The 14886-nt window shown below is 48.9% G+C and overlaps 1 long non-coding RNA gene across 4 annotated transcripts in view; it reads right to left on the bottom strand.

Moving 5' to 3' along the window:
• Positions 1–9087, bottom strand: part of LOC107127273 (uncharacterized) — a 149221-nt gene extending 140134 nt beyond the window's left edge. For 2 of the 4 annotated variants that reach the window (XR_012423307.1, XR_012423306.1), the window contains exon 1: positions 9057–9087. This is a non-coding gene — a long non-coding RNA (uncharacterized lncRNA). Of the gene's footprint in view, positions 1–5627; positions 6650–7720; positions 7874–9056 lie in introns of those variants that run through there. The other 2 variants (XR_010580808.2, XR_001484902.4) reach the window with 2 other exon arrangements.
• Between the last annotated feature and the right edge of the window lie 5799 nt (positions 9088–14886).

Raw genomic sequence — 14886 nt, 5'->3', positions numbered from 1 at the left:
AAATTTTCTGGAGTATCTGCGGTTTGGGTCATACTTAGAAACCCTCTGAGTTTTAAACCTTGACCCACACTGACTCCTCATGCTGGTGTCTGGCTTGACCTTCCCACTCTAGTTTGACCCACTGTCAATGCCGGCACCTGCTACCTCTACCCAGCCTCTTCTGGACAGCTCAACCTGGCCTTAGCTAGACACCCCACTCCCCTTCTCACTGTTGTTTCCTCCATCCCCTGACCCCGCAGTTTGGTCTTTGACATCTTGCCACTTCTCCAGCTCCCCTGCTTCTGTGCATGTACAGCGTGTTCCTAGCCTGCCCAAAGCCCTCTGGCCCCTACTCAGGACCCTGCCCCTCCAGAGGAGCAATGCTGTCACCACTCCTTATTCATCCCCTGTCTCTCCAGCTGTGGATCACACTGCTCTAGCACCCCAGCCTCCCTGCTGCTCCCAGAACACATCCACACACTTCGAACCCTGACCTTGAAGCTCTGCTTCATGAGTCCTAGTTGAAAGGGTAGGGGGGTCCAGAGGTGACACAGTGGGTGAACAGCAAGGGGAGAAGGTTGAGTAGGAGGCAGAAATGAGTCTTTCCAAGTCCTCTGCTAGCAAATTCCAACATGGCTTCCTCCTTCACAGCAACTTAGCTGAATTTCTATCTTTATTAATCAAATAACAAATTTAATTAATTACTTTAAATTGCTTTAATTGAATCTAGAACGAGAGCGTGGACAAAATCCCAAGAAGTAATGAACCCAGGCATTTCCAGCATCTGGAGTTGAAATGATCTTTAATTTCAATTTGGGAACAAAAATAATGTGACTGCCGTCAAGCCCTCCCTTCACAGCCTGCTCCCTGCCAGCTTCGTTACTGCCTGCGGCGCTGACAGAGCCTTGGCACCCTCTTCTTTCACCCTCCTTAGCAGCAATGTTCTTCCTGCCTCAACTTATCTCAGCTGAGAAATGGGTACAGGCCCTACTTGCAAGTGGCCCGTAAGTACTGGAGTACAGGAGCTGCTTGGAGAGTGTACAGTAACAGACCAGAGAGAGGCACACATTGATCAGACAGCAGTGAAGCTCTCAGGAGCAAGGCCTTTCCCCATGCTATGTTCCCTTCCAGGAATGCCTTTCTTTACCCTTTTCTAGCTGTTGCATCCCTGCTTTCAGTTCAGATGGCCAGTTCAAATGTCCCTTTCAAAGGAAAGCTGCTCCCCCTTCCCTACCCCAGAAAGGAGCTGGAGAGACAGAAGTGGTTTCCCTGGTTGGCAGTTGCCCTCCAAGTGGTAGCTCTGGGCCAGTAAGAGGGAAAATGGAACACAACCAACATTTTTTTTGACAGGGGTCGAGGTGGGAAGAATATATTCTCTGGATATGAAAGATGAGCAGAGAGAGGCTCAGAGAAGTGAAGTGATTTACCCAAGATCACACAGCTGGGTAGTGGTCAAGCCACACCTGACCCTAGGCCTGACAGAGCTGCCTTCCTGGTCCTGGCTGGGTATCAGAAGAAAAAGCCCAAAGTCCCTCTTAAAGTCCTATCTTGCTCTTTTCTCTCCACCCTGAGCCAGCAGATCCCATCAGTCCTCTCTCCCTGCTCCCTAATACCCTCTCCCTCTTCTGACTCCACCCACCCTTGCCTCCCAGGTTTCTCTCCATCCTGGGCATACCTTTGTTCCAGCCTGACCTCCAGGTGCCCTGTGTTAGAAGAATGCTAAGGCAGCCAAGGTACTCCTGAGTCTTTCATTCCTATTATCATGGTTATTATTTTGTATTACTATTTTACTATTAGTCTTCCCCTCAGCTGCCAGGTCTCTGTTGGCATCCTTTTCATTGTGCCATGCTCCTGCTCAAACACCTACCATGGCTCCCTATTACCTGTTGCCTCAAGTTTAAACACCTCTTCAGGCTATTAAGATCCTCCAAAACTTGGCTCCACAAAGTTCAGGCAGCTCCCCTAACATACTCTATGTCCCTGGAAAATTTACTGACCTTTTTTGAACCTTCATTTTCTCCTCTGTAAAGTGGACATTGTAATCCCTACCTTGTAAGACTGTGCTGAGGATACAAGGAAAAGAAACCTATGAAACCCAGCGCAGTGCCTGGCATCTCGGTAGCCTGCAGAAAATGTGAGTGCTCATTCCAGCCACATCTCCTGCTTCTCTAACCTTACCTCCCGCTGGGCTGCCGCCCACATTCTCAACTCTACCCAGGATGGGGTCTTCACTTCTCCAGGAATAACTTTTATAAAAAAAAAAATTTCTACCACATCCTTCAAGGTTCAACTCAAATGGACACACCCCTAATTCATGATTCATTTGGGGACTGGGAGTAATGCACTGTCTCTCATTCTGTCTCCAAGTAAGATTTGGTGTAAAGCCATCCCAAGAGGCGGAGCCCAATCTCACTCTCCAGGGATAGGGTCAAGGAATTCTCCATCAGCCAGGATCTCTGAACACAAGATTCTGGCTGGAACCCTTGCCCCATCCAGTACTCCATGACACCTATCAGGGTCCCGCCCACCCCCTCCAGGAGTGTCTCTTCACTTTCCATTCTCCCTGAGACAATCTGCTGCTTAGCAAAGCCTTTTTAGGCATTAAAGCACATCACACCCTTCTTTTCTCCCAGAAAAGCTCTTATTTTCCTGAAATCTCAGGAGCCAGCTTTTCCTGCCAAGAATATTCCACCTCAGCCCAATCCCAGGAACTGCAGAAGGATCAAGATGCTTGGAGGAACCCCCTCCCGCTCCCCTACACCCCTTTCCACTCCAGCTCCTGCATAAGGGAGCAACCCTCCCAATTACTGGTGGGAAAAGTGGGTCCCTAAAGGAAAAAGAAAATTTGTGTGTCCAAAGTCAAAGAGAGAGTTAGTGCACCAGGAAATGGAATAGAAGATATTAGTAATTCACCTTCCCTAGGGGGAGACCTAAAGCAGAGGTCATCCAGGGTTGCAGGAAGGATCAGTGTGATCAACGACAGGCCCACTATAACATTTAGGGGCCTGGCCAGGCATCTGCTCTCCCCCCAGGGCCTCCATAACAAATAACCAAAAACAGGCTTAAAGCAACAGAAATGTAATCTCCCACAGTTCTGGAGGCCAAAAGTCCAAAATCAGTGTCGGTTGGGCTGACTGTCTCTGGAGGCTCGAGGGGAGGGTCCTTCCTGGCCTCCTGCAACTCCCAGGGGTGCTTGGTATTCCTTTGCCTGTGGCACCCCCGTCTCTGCCCTTCATCACCCCAGTCCCTGCCCCTGTCTTCATGTGGCCTTTTCCTCTGGGTCTCTCTCATATCTCCCTCTTCTTTCTCTTATAAAGGTACCTGTTAGGATGCTCTCGTCTCAAGATCCTGAACTCCCTTACGTCTGCAAAGACCCTGCTTCCAAATAGGGTCTCATTCACAGGTCCTGGGGGTCAGGACTTGGACATATCTTTTGGGAAACACAGTTCAACCCATTACACCACAGGAGCCCTGCCAACCACGCCCTGGGCCTCACTGCCTCTGAAACAGACCTCTTTGGTTTTGCCCAAAGGGGCTTTGACAGCCTCAGCCTGGGAAGCTGCTCGCCCATCCCAGACCGCTGACTCTGCAGAAAATGGCCCAATCTCTCTTGGACCCTCCCTGATAACCTTTATTAGAGGGGCCCTGGGAATTTTCCACGGGTGAAGCACGATGTGACCTTAGAAGCCAGGCCCTAGTGCCAGGGAGATGGAGTTCCATTCCTGGCTCCACCACTTGTCAAACCTGTGACTTTACATAACTCCCTGTGCCTCAGTTTCTCCATCTACAAAATAAAGGTGTTAATTTGTAGATTAAATAAAGCCTCATTGGTGGTTTTTTGTATTAGAAAGAACACAGTGAATGCCCCGGCAGGGCAAGCAGTTGGTGTCCATAACCAGTTACTATCATTGTACCCCCACCATTCATTTATTCCCAGGAAGCATCTCCCCAGCCATCCCCTGCAGGGCCCTCAGCCTTCCTCTCTGTCTCCAAGGTGCTCAGGGAACTTGTTGTTTGTCTCCTGAAGGATATATTGTTACTCCCATTTTACAGATAAGAAAACGCGTTAATATGGGTGGCACTGTTTGCTCCAATGACAGTCACCCATCGCTAGGGGAACACTGAATGGAGCTCCCTGTGCACGAAGATACTCATTTTTTGAGGTCTGTTTATTTTGACTCTCTCCACTCTCCCACCGTTCGGTCACCCATGGCGTGGCTGTCATTAGAATAAACACTCAAAGCAGTTTGTCTTTCCCTACATTCCCCCATCCTGGCCTCATGACATATCCAGGGGTGGGGGTCGGGCAGGGCAGATGTCATTGTCATTGTTACTCCCATCTTGCAGATGATGAAACTTAGGCTTAGAGAGGAGGAATCTAGCTCCTAAGATCACAGCACTTTGTACTGGCAGTGGCAGGACTCAGGTCTTCTGACTCGTAATTAGCGTTCCATCCATTTCACAACACAGTTCAGAACTCAGTCATTCATTAAACAGTGAAGACATAATAACAACTAACATGCAATATTTTTACAATGCTGAGAGGCAGGGATTCCTTTCATCCCCATTCAAGAAATGAGAAAGTTGAGGCTCAGAGAAGATCACAGTGTCAGGATTTGAACTTAGGTCTCTGTGCCTGTTCCCAAACGCTCCCAAACCAGCTCCATACCCACTGTGCTGCACTGGCTGCTGCAAGAACCTGTTCCACCTGAACCCTGAAAACCAATCATGGTCTCTGCCCTCATGACACTCCCAGTCTTGGAGGGGAGGTAAGTCTAGGTGGCCAGGGGTCAGCTCTCCAGGAGGCAAACAGAGTTGGAGGGCAGCACAGTTTCCTCCCCCTCTGAGAGGAGCTGCCCTCTCCTCCCCAGAGCTGGATTGAGATGGAGTAGGACTAGGGAGCCGCCATTCTGAGAAGAACATCCTGCCGATTCCATCCCTGAGATGTCCATTTGGTGTGCGGACAGGGCAGAGAGGTGTTGCCGGTGGGGCTCACTGGGGCTTTGGGGCTGGGGCCTTTGCAGGCTCCTCCAATCAGGGAGTTGGGGCTGGGAGGCCTATGGTGAGTACCGGCCACCCCAGCAGAGGGAGCAGATGTCTCAGCCTCTCCCTGTTCCCTGGCAAATCTCATCTTTTATAAATAGTTGTACTTGCTGGGAGCCAGAGAGAGTTGAGGCTTCAGCATCTCTGACAGCCCGGCGGAGCCAGGCCCGTCTGCCTGGAGCTATGCGTGCTCACATAACACCCCCTCCCCAGCCCGCAGCCCAACCGCCATGAGGGTGTCATTGCACCCAGGACGCACGGCATCTTGGCATGTGCTGGCTCCACGTGGCTGGTGGGTTGTGTGGGCTCTTGGGCAAAATAGCCAAGTAATCAGAAGGGACTTTAGAACAGACGGATTCTGGAGGTAGTGAGCTCCTCATCCCTGGATGGGTTCCAGGGGAGCTGGAGGTCTATGTAACAGACATGCAATAAACGAGCTTTGGGCTCTGAAGGATGGTGAGGGAAGAGGGAAAAGGCTGGGCCACATGATCCCAAAGGGTCCCACTGTACATCTAGGGTGGCATAGGCGGGGACTGTCAGGGCCATGGGTGGCTTAACAAGACTGTGACCTCCCTCCCAAGCTTTAAGATGCCCAGGAAACTCACCTGTGTGGGTTCCTGGAACCCTCTGCTTCATGCGTGAGCCCGGCAATTTCTCTGGATTCAAGAACGCCAGGAGAGGTTCTGTCCAGCATGTGGGATGCATTACTCATTAACTGCTCATCACTGAGCATTTATGCAGCTCCTACAAAATACACCAGTGAGGCTGCCAGCTCCCCAGGCTTTCTGAGAAGCCCAGATCCTGGGGCAATGTTCCCCAGCTCCTCTGATCTGTGAGGAACCCTTATTAGAGTAGGAAACCTGTGAGCCTCCTCAACCTTGGAAACTCCCCATTTTCTCAAGTTGAAAACAGGAAATCCTTGACCTTTGGGATCACAGGTGAGTGTTCCCAATCTTAAACCATGAGGACAGGGATCAAGTCTGTCTTATCCACTGCTGCTCTTGTCCATGGTAGCATTTAAGTAACTGTGAGCCAAATGAATGAATGACTGGGTGAACAAACGATGTAAACGTCACCACATCACCTCCTTGCAGGAAGCCTGAGTCACCTGTGAAGCATGCCCTCTGTCCTCTCTCTGAGGAGGTAGGCGACAAACATGCTTTAGGAAGGATACCACCTCTGGGGTCAGACTAACTGGGTCCCAGTGCTGGCTCTGCCTCTTATTGGGTGCATAACCTTGGGTGAGTTCCTCAACCGCCCTGCTTCATTAGCTGCAAAACAGAGATGATAATCCCTACCCCATAAAGATGCCATGAGAACATTCTGAGATAACATTTTTAAATTGCCCAGCATCTAGTCAGCACTCCATAAATGATGCTGGTGGTAGTCATTAGTGCCATTCTCCAAATGTTTGCGGTTCTCTTTCCAAGCACATGGTGGAATCCTACTTCCCCACCTTCATGAAATTGGACATGGCCATGATTTGCTTTGGCCAAAGCAATGAGACCAGAAGTGATGTGCCTCTCCTTGATAGAGGCTTTAGGAGGTCATGTGTAATTCACCACATTCTCTTCTTCCTGCTTCAGCAATCAGCAGCAATAAGGTGGAATCACGACCAGCCTGGGTCCTGGAATGAGGAACACATGGGGCAGATCTATCCAGTGGCCCCAGATGGCAAGGCATGAGGTAGATTGTAAAGATGGCCGGACTTATTCCTCCCCTCCCTGTGTGCCTTCCCCTTTGCGAGATGGCTTTGCTATTCCTCCCATCCAGAGACGAAGTCCATTCCTACAAAGCTTGAACCAGCTCGGCCATGTGATTTGCTCTGGCCAATGGCATATTTTTAAATATGATACAAGCAGAGGCTCGAGAAGTGCCTGAGTATTGGAGCTTGCCCTGTTTCATGGCTGGGAAGGAACCCTTCTGCCACTATGTGAAAAAGCCTCAGCTAGCCTCCTGGAGAAGACCACATGGAGTGAGGCAAGGCCCCAACTGTTCTACCTGAAATCCCAGGCATGTGAGTGAGGCTGCCGTAAACCATCTAGCCCCATCTGAACTGGCACAGACCAAAATAACCACCCAGTCAACCCACAGAATCAGAAAAAAATATTAAATTTTTTTTGTTTTGAGCCACAAAGTTTCAAATGGTTTGCTACTAGGCAAAGACTAACTGACAGGACATAGCATGAATGGGAAATAAACCTCAGAGTATTGAGCCACTGATCTTTGGGGATGTGTATTACTGCAGCATAGCCTTGCCCATTATTCTGATTAATATGGTATTTCCTTCCCATTTCCCTGTGGGAAAGGAAGTATATCCCACTTAAGTTTAGAGTTTTATCCTCTACGGTTCTCCTCCTGTTCACCATTGCCTTCCACTGAACCACTCTCCTGCCTCGTGGTCTAGGTAGGATCTCCTGTTATCCCCCACACCCCAAGGATGGGTTATCAACTAGGCACATCGTGGAGCCTTCTGCTCACCCCCCACTTCTGGGACAAACTCTCCAGGGCTGTGTGAGCCTTAGAGACAACCTGTAAGAGGTTCCCATATTGTGACTCAGTGTTTGCTCTGGGCCCTGAGGTGAGACCAGCTGGCCTCAGCCCACACTCTGCATTCCCCGCCCCACTTCACTCTCTTGCATACTCCCTGGCTGCATGGTATGGCAGATAAAGGCACTGGCTGCAGCATCAGATGCACCTGGATTCAAATCCCAGTTCTGCTGTTTAGCTTTCAATCCTGGGCCAGGTGTGGTGGCTCACACTTGTAATCCCAGCACTTTGGGAGGCCAAGGCAGAAGAATCGTTTGAGTCCAGGAGTTCGAGACCAGCCTGGGCAACATAGGGAGACCCCATCTCTAAGAAAAAAAAAAAAAAAAAAGAGGTCCCAGCTATACAGGAGGCTGAGGCAGGAGGATTGCTGAAGCCTGGGAGGTGGAGGCTTCAGTGAGCCATGATTGCACCACTGCACTCCAGCCTGGGCAACAGAGCAAGACCCCATCTTCAAAAAATACATATGTATATATCTCCTGGCTCTGTCACCTCTTATCCATGTGACCCTGGGAAAATTATTTAACCACAGTGAGTCTCAGTTTCCTCCTTTGCGATGTGGGGATAAAAGCTCTCTGTTCACACAGCTGCAAGAATGATAAATATAGTGTCTAGCACAGCACCTGACACACGGTAGGCACTGAAGAAATAGTAACTGGACATCATTTGGAGTCAGAGTGTCCAGTTCTCAAATTTCAGCTCTGCCATTGACTGGCAATGTGTTCCTGGGCAAGTCACTTGGCTTCCCTGAACCTTAGTTTCCTCTTCTGTAAAATGGGTGTTTAATTGTCTTTTTAACAGCTGAGGTAAGGATTTTAAAAGGAACTATATATAAAGTAGGTGGCACGTAGTAAGTTCCAAAGAGGTGGCAGTTCTTTCTCCACCCTCTAGCTTGCAAATTATTGTGATAGCAAAGGTGGTTTCACCTCTATGCCCTTCCTCCCCTGCCACACGTACACAAAGAGCCTGCACACATGCACACAATCGGAACTCAGTCAGAGCGGGCTTGCTGTGGGGGACAAACAGATCCCAGTGACCCCACATCCCTCCGGTCCAGGAATAGTTTCTGTGTCCACTCACCCCAGAAGGAAATAGCCTGGTTCTATCATGCATCACATAAACAGGAAGAACCAACAGTGCTGAGGTGGTGGGGAGACCCCTGTGAGCATCTCATCCACCATCATCCTCATCCTCCCCCACCTTGCTTCACCCTCTCCCACAAGCGTGCTCCAAGACTGCTCGAGAGCAGTTTCCATGGCGATAGCATTTTAAAGTTTTCTAGGAGCAGAACAGGAATAATTTTCCACCTTCTCCTCCTCCGTGGCAATCCTGGGAAAGGGAGCTTATTACAGATAAAGGATGGGGTGAGGGGCAAGGAGGAGAGAAACAGCTCTTTCTTTCATCGCATGACTGAAGAAGGTCACGCTGAAATTCCCCACACCCAGCTCCCTCTCCAGCCCCCACTCTCTCCCTTGGTCTTCACCTACCTCTGCTTGGATGAAGAGATGGGATGGGTATGAGTAAAAGAAGAAAGAGAGGAAAGAGAAAAGAAAGAGAGAAAAAGTGGGCCAGTGTGTGCCCAATCACATGCATGCACTGCTCATAAACACAGTGGCTGCAGGAAATTTCCACTGGTCTCTTCTTGGGAAGTGATGATCATTAACAGAGGAGAAAAGCTGAGTATTAGAAGCAGAGACGCTGGGCTGGTGAGTCATGCCTGTAATCCTAGCACTTTGGGAGGCCAAGGCAGGAGAGTCACTTGAGGTCAGGAGTTCAAACTAGCCTGGCCAACATGGTGAAACCCAGTCTCTACTAAAAATACAGAAATTAGCCAAGTGTGGTGGTGCATGCCTGTAATCCCAGTAACTTGGGAGGCTGAAGCAGGAGAATCACTTGAACCCGGGAGGCAGAGGTTGCAGTGAGCTGAGATCACACCACTGCACTCCAGCCTGGGTGACAGAGTGAGACTCCATCTCAAAAAATAATAATAATAAGATAAAAGCAGAGACATCTGTGTACCCTGGCTGCAGCCCATTATTGAGTCAGTCTACATGTTACAACCACCTTATAGATATCTCCATAATCTACCAGCCCAAAGAGGGTCCATATACACTGTGAAGGCGTGTTGTGGCCATGATGCCCTCTAATGAGGGTGGACACCATACTGTAATGAGGTACGGGGGACGGGGTGCTCTTCTTTCACTCTGATTCCTGCTTGCCTTCACAGCCTCCTTCCTCTCAGCCCCCAACTACATTCCTTTATGCCTGTTCTCCAGTCTTTGAAGGGTTTTTTTGTTCCAGATTGTGGGCCCCTATCCAGTTTACATAGAATTCATTGCCAATATCCCTAAGGCAGACACCATCCAGAAGAAGTGTAAGGTGAAAATAGACCGTGAATGGCCTGCCTCCCTTCCCCTCCTGGCATGACTGTGAAGAAGGCATCTGCCCCAGACCAGGTGTGCCAGAACCCCCAACAGGTTCAAGGGAGCAGGCCGAGGAACAGGATGGGAGCACAGGCTCAGATGGACCCAGTAAGATTTCTTCCAGGGCTGAGCTTGGCCTAACAAGTCACATGGGGATCATGCAGAAGACATCAGCATAAGACTCTGGAAGAACCAGATTCCAGTCCTGATTCTCCCACTCACTAGCTGGGCAGCCTTAAGAAAACCACTTAGCCTCTCTTTGAATCTCCTCTGTCTTACCTTATTTTCCATCCTATCTGTCTTGTTCAAAAAGGTTGTTTTGAAAATTCAAAGTGAGAGCACTTCAAAAGTTAGTAAGGACTACACACTTGTAAGATATCTCTTTCTATGACTTTGGCAGAGTCGGTGACAAAGATAAGCTTAAAACCTGGTCTCAAATGTCAATCTAGAAATGCAGAATCCATGGGCAATGAAGTAAGTGATGAAGTACTCTAGTATCACAGGGAACTGCTATGTGGCCTTGGACAACTCACTTGTCCTCTGGGGGCTTTGTCTTCCTCTGCCAAAACAGGTTCTTAAGGGCCTTTTATGGCGGGAACCCAAGTCAGATGCGAGGCCAAGTCAAGCTAGAGAGTGTGGACCTGCGGTCAGCACCAGGGACAGTTCCCATGAGCCTGGGAGACCAACATTGATCTGAGTTAGCAGAGACCTGGGTTCGACTTCTGACCTTGCCTCAAACTTAGAGTATTATTTCAAGATGGTGTCTTCTCACTGCTCAGAAGTCCCAGGAAAGGTTGAGTTCTCATTATAAAAGTTCACCACTCTTCTAGGGAGGCAGTGTGTTGCAGTGGTCAGGAGCACATCCTACTCACAAAGAAGGTGCTGGAGCCCATGAGTACTTGATAGGTTGCTCCTCCTTCCCCAGTCCTGCCCTAGGAAGCAGTGTAGTGGAACTTCCGGGGAGCTGTTTGGGTAGAAGAGCCCAGTGAATTCTCCTTCCTCGTATATAGACCTCTGGATTTCCTATGCCTTCCAGAATTACATCCCTGTATTCATTGAGCCAGGCACCTTTCCATAAACTCTCTAATCTAGTTCCCATGATAACCACTAGCTTAGGCATAATTATTCTTACTTTTCAAATAAGAAGCTGAGTATGAGAGAGGGGCACCAATGGGCCTATTGTCCTTTCCATTTCGCTGTGCTCACTCATGAATGAGACCTTGAGGCAGTCACTTCCCCCTCTGGGTTGAACCAGAGCTCCAAGCTCCAAGCATCTTCTCTTCCATCCTACAGAGGGGTCTGGGATCTTGACCTAGGAGCACAAGATGTGGAGCCAATAACCTCTCAGAGCTCACGCCTACCCCAGGCTCAGATCTCTGAGATGCCAATAAGCAGATACCCCTGCTTAGAGCTTGCTCTGAGTCAGTTCTCCCTTGGAGAACTGGTTCTCCTGCCTTGGCAAGAATCTTTCTTTTTTTAATAAAAAAATTATTTTGAAAAAGTGTTCTTATAAGAAATGAATGTCAGCCTGACTCTGTAGAGAAGTGTCACTGTGGAATTGATGTAAGACGTGGTGTTTAATTTAGCAACTCCCTTTAGCTCTGTCACCAGCCCCAGCACCACCCTCCCTCCTCTTATGGTCGGGGGTAGGGAGAGGTCTGTGTGTCCCATAGCTGTTTCTAAGGGATCCAGACCAGCCTTTGACCATCAGGATGAAAGGGGTCCTGACTAACTCATGAATTTCCAAGGCCAAAGTCCCACAACCCCAATAGAATATAGCATTCACAAATGTCAGAGATGGAAAGCAACTCAGATATCACCATATCTAACCCAACCATTTAAAGACAGGAAAACTGAGAAACTCTCTAATTATAATGCATATGCCAGGCTTCTTACGTCTTATTACATGACCAATGCTGCAGAGAAGGGGCAAGAGTGACAGTCACCTTCCCCAGGCAAAGTAGAAAGACCCAGAGACACAGATTGGGAGAGGAAGAACAAGGAAGAAGCTGATATGCACTAGGCACCTGTTATGTGCCAGGCACTGGGCTCAACACTTCTATAAATTACATCATTTGGGTGTCATCCCCATTTTACAGATGTAAAAACTGAGGCTTGCAAGAGATTAAGTAACTTATCCAGGGTCACACCACCAAGATATGGATTCAGGTGTGCCAGGCCCCAAAGGTTGGGCTTTTCCTGTTGAGGGGAGCTACAGTGGACTCCCCTCTTAAGCAGCAGAGGTCTGGAGTCAAATCCACTTTGTTTCCTACACTTCCTCACTTATTTCCTAGGATCAAGTGCTTGGTTGCCCTTTATTATCAAATAAAAGGGGCATAACTGCTTTCTGGACATAACTTGCTTCCTATTGGCTTAGGAGTCTCACCTTTCCCACAGGTGACGTGTACACATTCTGCCATTTTGGTTTCCTTATGATCTATATATATAAAATGATGCCAGCAATATCCTTAGCCCAGATACACCCCAAAATGTTTCAGGACATATGGGTCGGTCATCAGAGGGAGATGAAACTATTAGGCGAGACTCAAAAGGACCAACATCTTCAACTCAGTGATAGAAGTAGCCCTGGAGGGCTTGCTCCCGCTGCCCCTCTTTCTAAAGCACCTGCCACTCACCCTGGCTGTTGCAGTGATAAGGGATTGAGAAACACTGCAGTGGGAGAAGGGTTTTCTGATTTACAGAAGCCTCAGCCATAACTTTAGAGATGCTTAGGAAATTCCTCTGCCTTCGATTTGCAACACCTCTGGCCTGATCCCAAGAAGCCGGCAGCATCTTTGTGTCAATCAAATTTCTACAGATTTCATGTGCTGAACCTGGCTCTGTCTATACTTCATTGCTCTGGGATCTCAAAGAATTGGCTACAAAAGTGGGGAGCAGCAGGTGGTCATTACACCTTCCATTGTGCTTGATGCTGTGTGAGGGCCACCTCACTTCTAGCTAAAGCATCCCCTGCCAGGCACACAGAAATTCCAAACAGGAAATGGCGCCTGTTACAGGCTGAATTCTGTCCTTTAAAATTCATATGTTGAAATCTCAATGCCCAGTACCTCAGAATGTGACTGTATTTGGAGATAGGGTGTTTAAAGCAGTAATTAATGGAATATGAGGTCATTCGGGTTGGCCCTAATCCCATATGACTGCTCTCCTCATAAGCAAAGGAAATTTAGACACAGACCGATAGAAGGAAGTCCATGTGGGGACACAGGGAGAAGACAGACATCTACAAGCCAAGGAGAGAGACCTCAGAAGAAACCAATCTGGCCAACACCTTGATCTTGGACTGTTGTATGAGCCACCCAGTCTGCAGGATTTCATTATGGCAGCCTCAGCAGATCATAGCAGGGGTTCTCTCACTTCTCTTCTCTCCAATATATCCCGCTACCTCCTTCCTTCACTCCCACCCCTCCAGACCCTGGATAATTTACTAGCATTAAAAAGCGTATTATGGGCCCGGGCACAGTGGCTCGCACCTGTAATCCTAGCACTTTGGGAGTTCGAGACCACCCTGGACAACATAGCGAGACCCTGGCTCTACAAAAAATTAGCCGGGCATGGTGTCACGTGCCTGTAGTCCTGCCTCAAGAGGATGAGGTGGGAGGATTGCATGAGCCAGGAGGTCGAGGCTTCAGTGAGCTGTGATCACACCACTGCACTGCAGCCTGGGTGACAGAGGAAGACCCTGTCTCCAAAAAAAGTGCATTATGGGATGGAGATGCTGGGGTGGGGTGGGCCTTTTAACATATTTAGAGCTGAGGTGAGAAACACTGAGGGCAGGTAGAGCCTTTCTTTTCCTCCAAGCAGCCCAGCTCTCCAATGCCAAAGCTATTTTGAAATTACAAGAAGCTAAATGTATAAGCCATGTCCACCTAGTCAGTGGGTAATAAGGTTTCTGGGACCCAGAATACATCTTCCACAGAAACAATGTGTATAAAAGAAGCTGGTTCCCAGGCTAGCCCACAAAAGCCTGTTTAGTCCATCACAGAGTTCTGATACCCTCTCTTTCTCTCACTCTCTGCCCTGCAGACGAATAGAGTGATATTGCCTCAAACCTAATCTTTAAACTCTACAGAAAAACAATCATGTCCACCATGAAGTGAGTGGGGGACGTGATTCAGGCTGGATGACCATGCCTAGAGGAAAGTAGTCGGTGCTTGAGGAGGTCAAGGAGCCCTCGGGGCCTGGGGCAGCGGTACTAAAGGAGACTTCTGGAACTTCTCAAGGGCTTTAGAGTCTGAGCACTCTCAATCCTTATCAATCTCCTTTTACTTCAGAACTCAGGGTCCCCTTTGGATCCTCTTGTAATGCTTGAGCTGATCAATGGTGATTGGGTCCTCTGTGGGGGAAGAGAGGACATGAGAGAGGGAGAGAGAAAGCAAGAGAGAGGGGAGCATGATTGTGCAAGAAGAGATGGCAGCAAGAAGCTGGCTGACGGGCATGATGGCGCATGCCTGTGGTCCCAGCTACTCGAGACTGAGGCAGGAGAATTGCTTGAACCCAACAGGCAGAGGACACAGAGAACCAAGATCGTGCCAGTGCACTCCAGACTGGACAACAGAGCTCCATCTCAGAAAAAAAAAAAAAAAAAAAAATTCCTGCGGAAGGGGTATCATGAACAGGAGAGAGGGACTGGCTGATGGATTGAGCCTTGATGTGCAAACTCAGTCTTTCCTCAACATCCTGGTCAGGGCCCAACGCACAGGGAAGGGCTCAAAAATCCCATGTTCTGGCTTGAATCCTGGTTCTACCACAGGCTGGTTGTTTGACTTTGAGCAGCATGACCTCTGTGCCCTGGTTGCCTCCTCTGTGAAATGGAATCATAATAATCACCAGCTCACTGGGCTGTTGTGTAAATGCACTACCCATATAAAGCTCT

The sequence above is a fragment of the Macaca fascicularis genome, chromosome 14 (assembly GCF_037993035.2).
Source record: "Macaca fascicularis isolate 582-1 chromosome 14, T2T-MFA8v1.1".
Classification (NCBI taxonomy): domain Eukaryota; kingdom Metazoa; phylum Chordata; class Mammalia; order Primates; family Cercopithecidae; genus Macaca; species Macaca fascicularis.
This window is presented reverse-complemented; position numbering and strand designations above follow the sequence as displayed.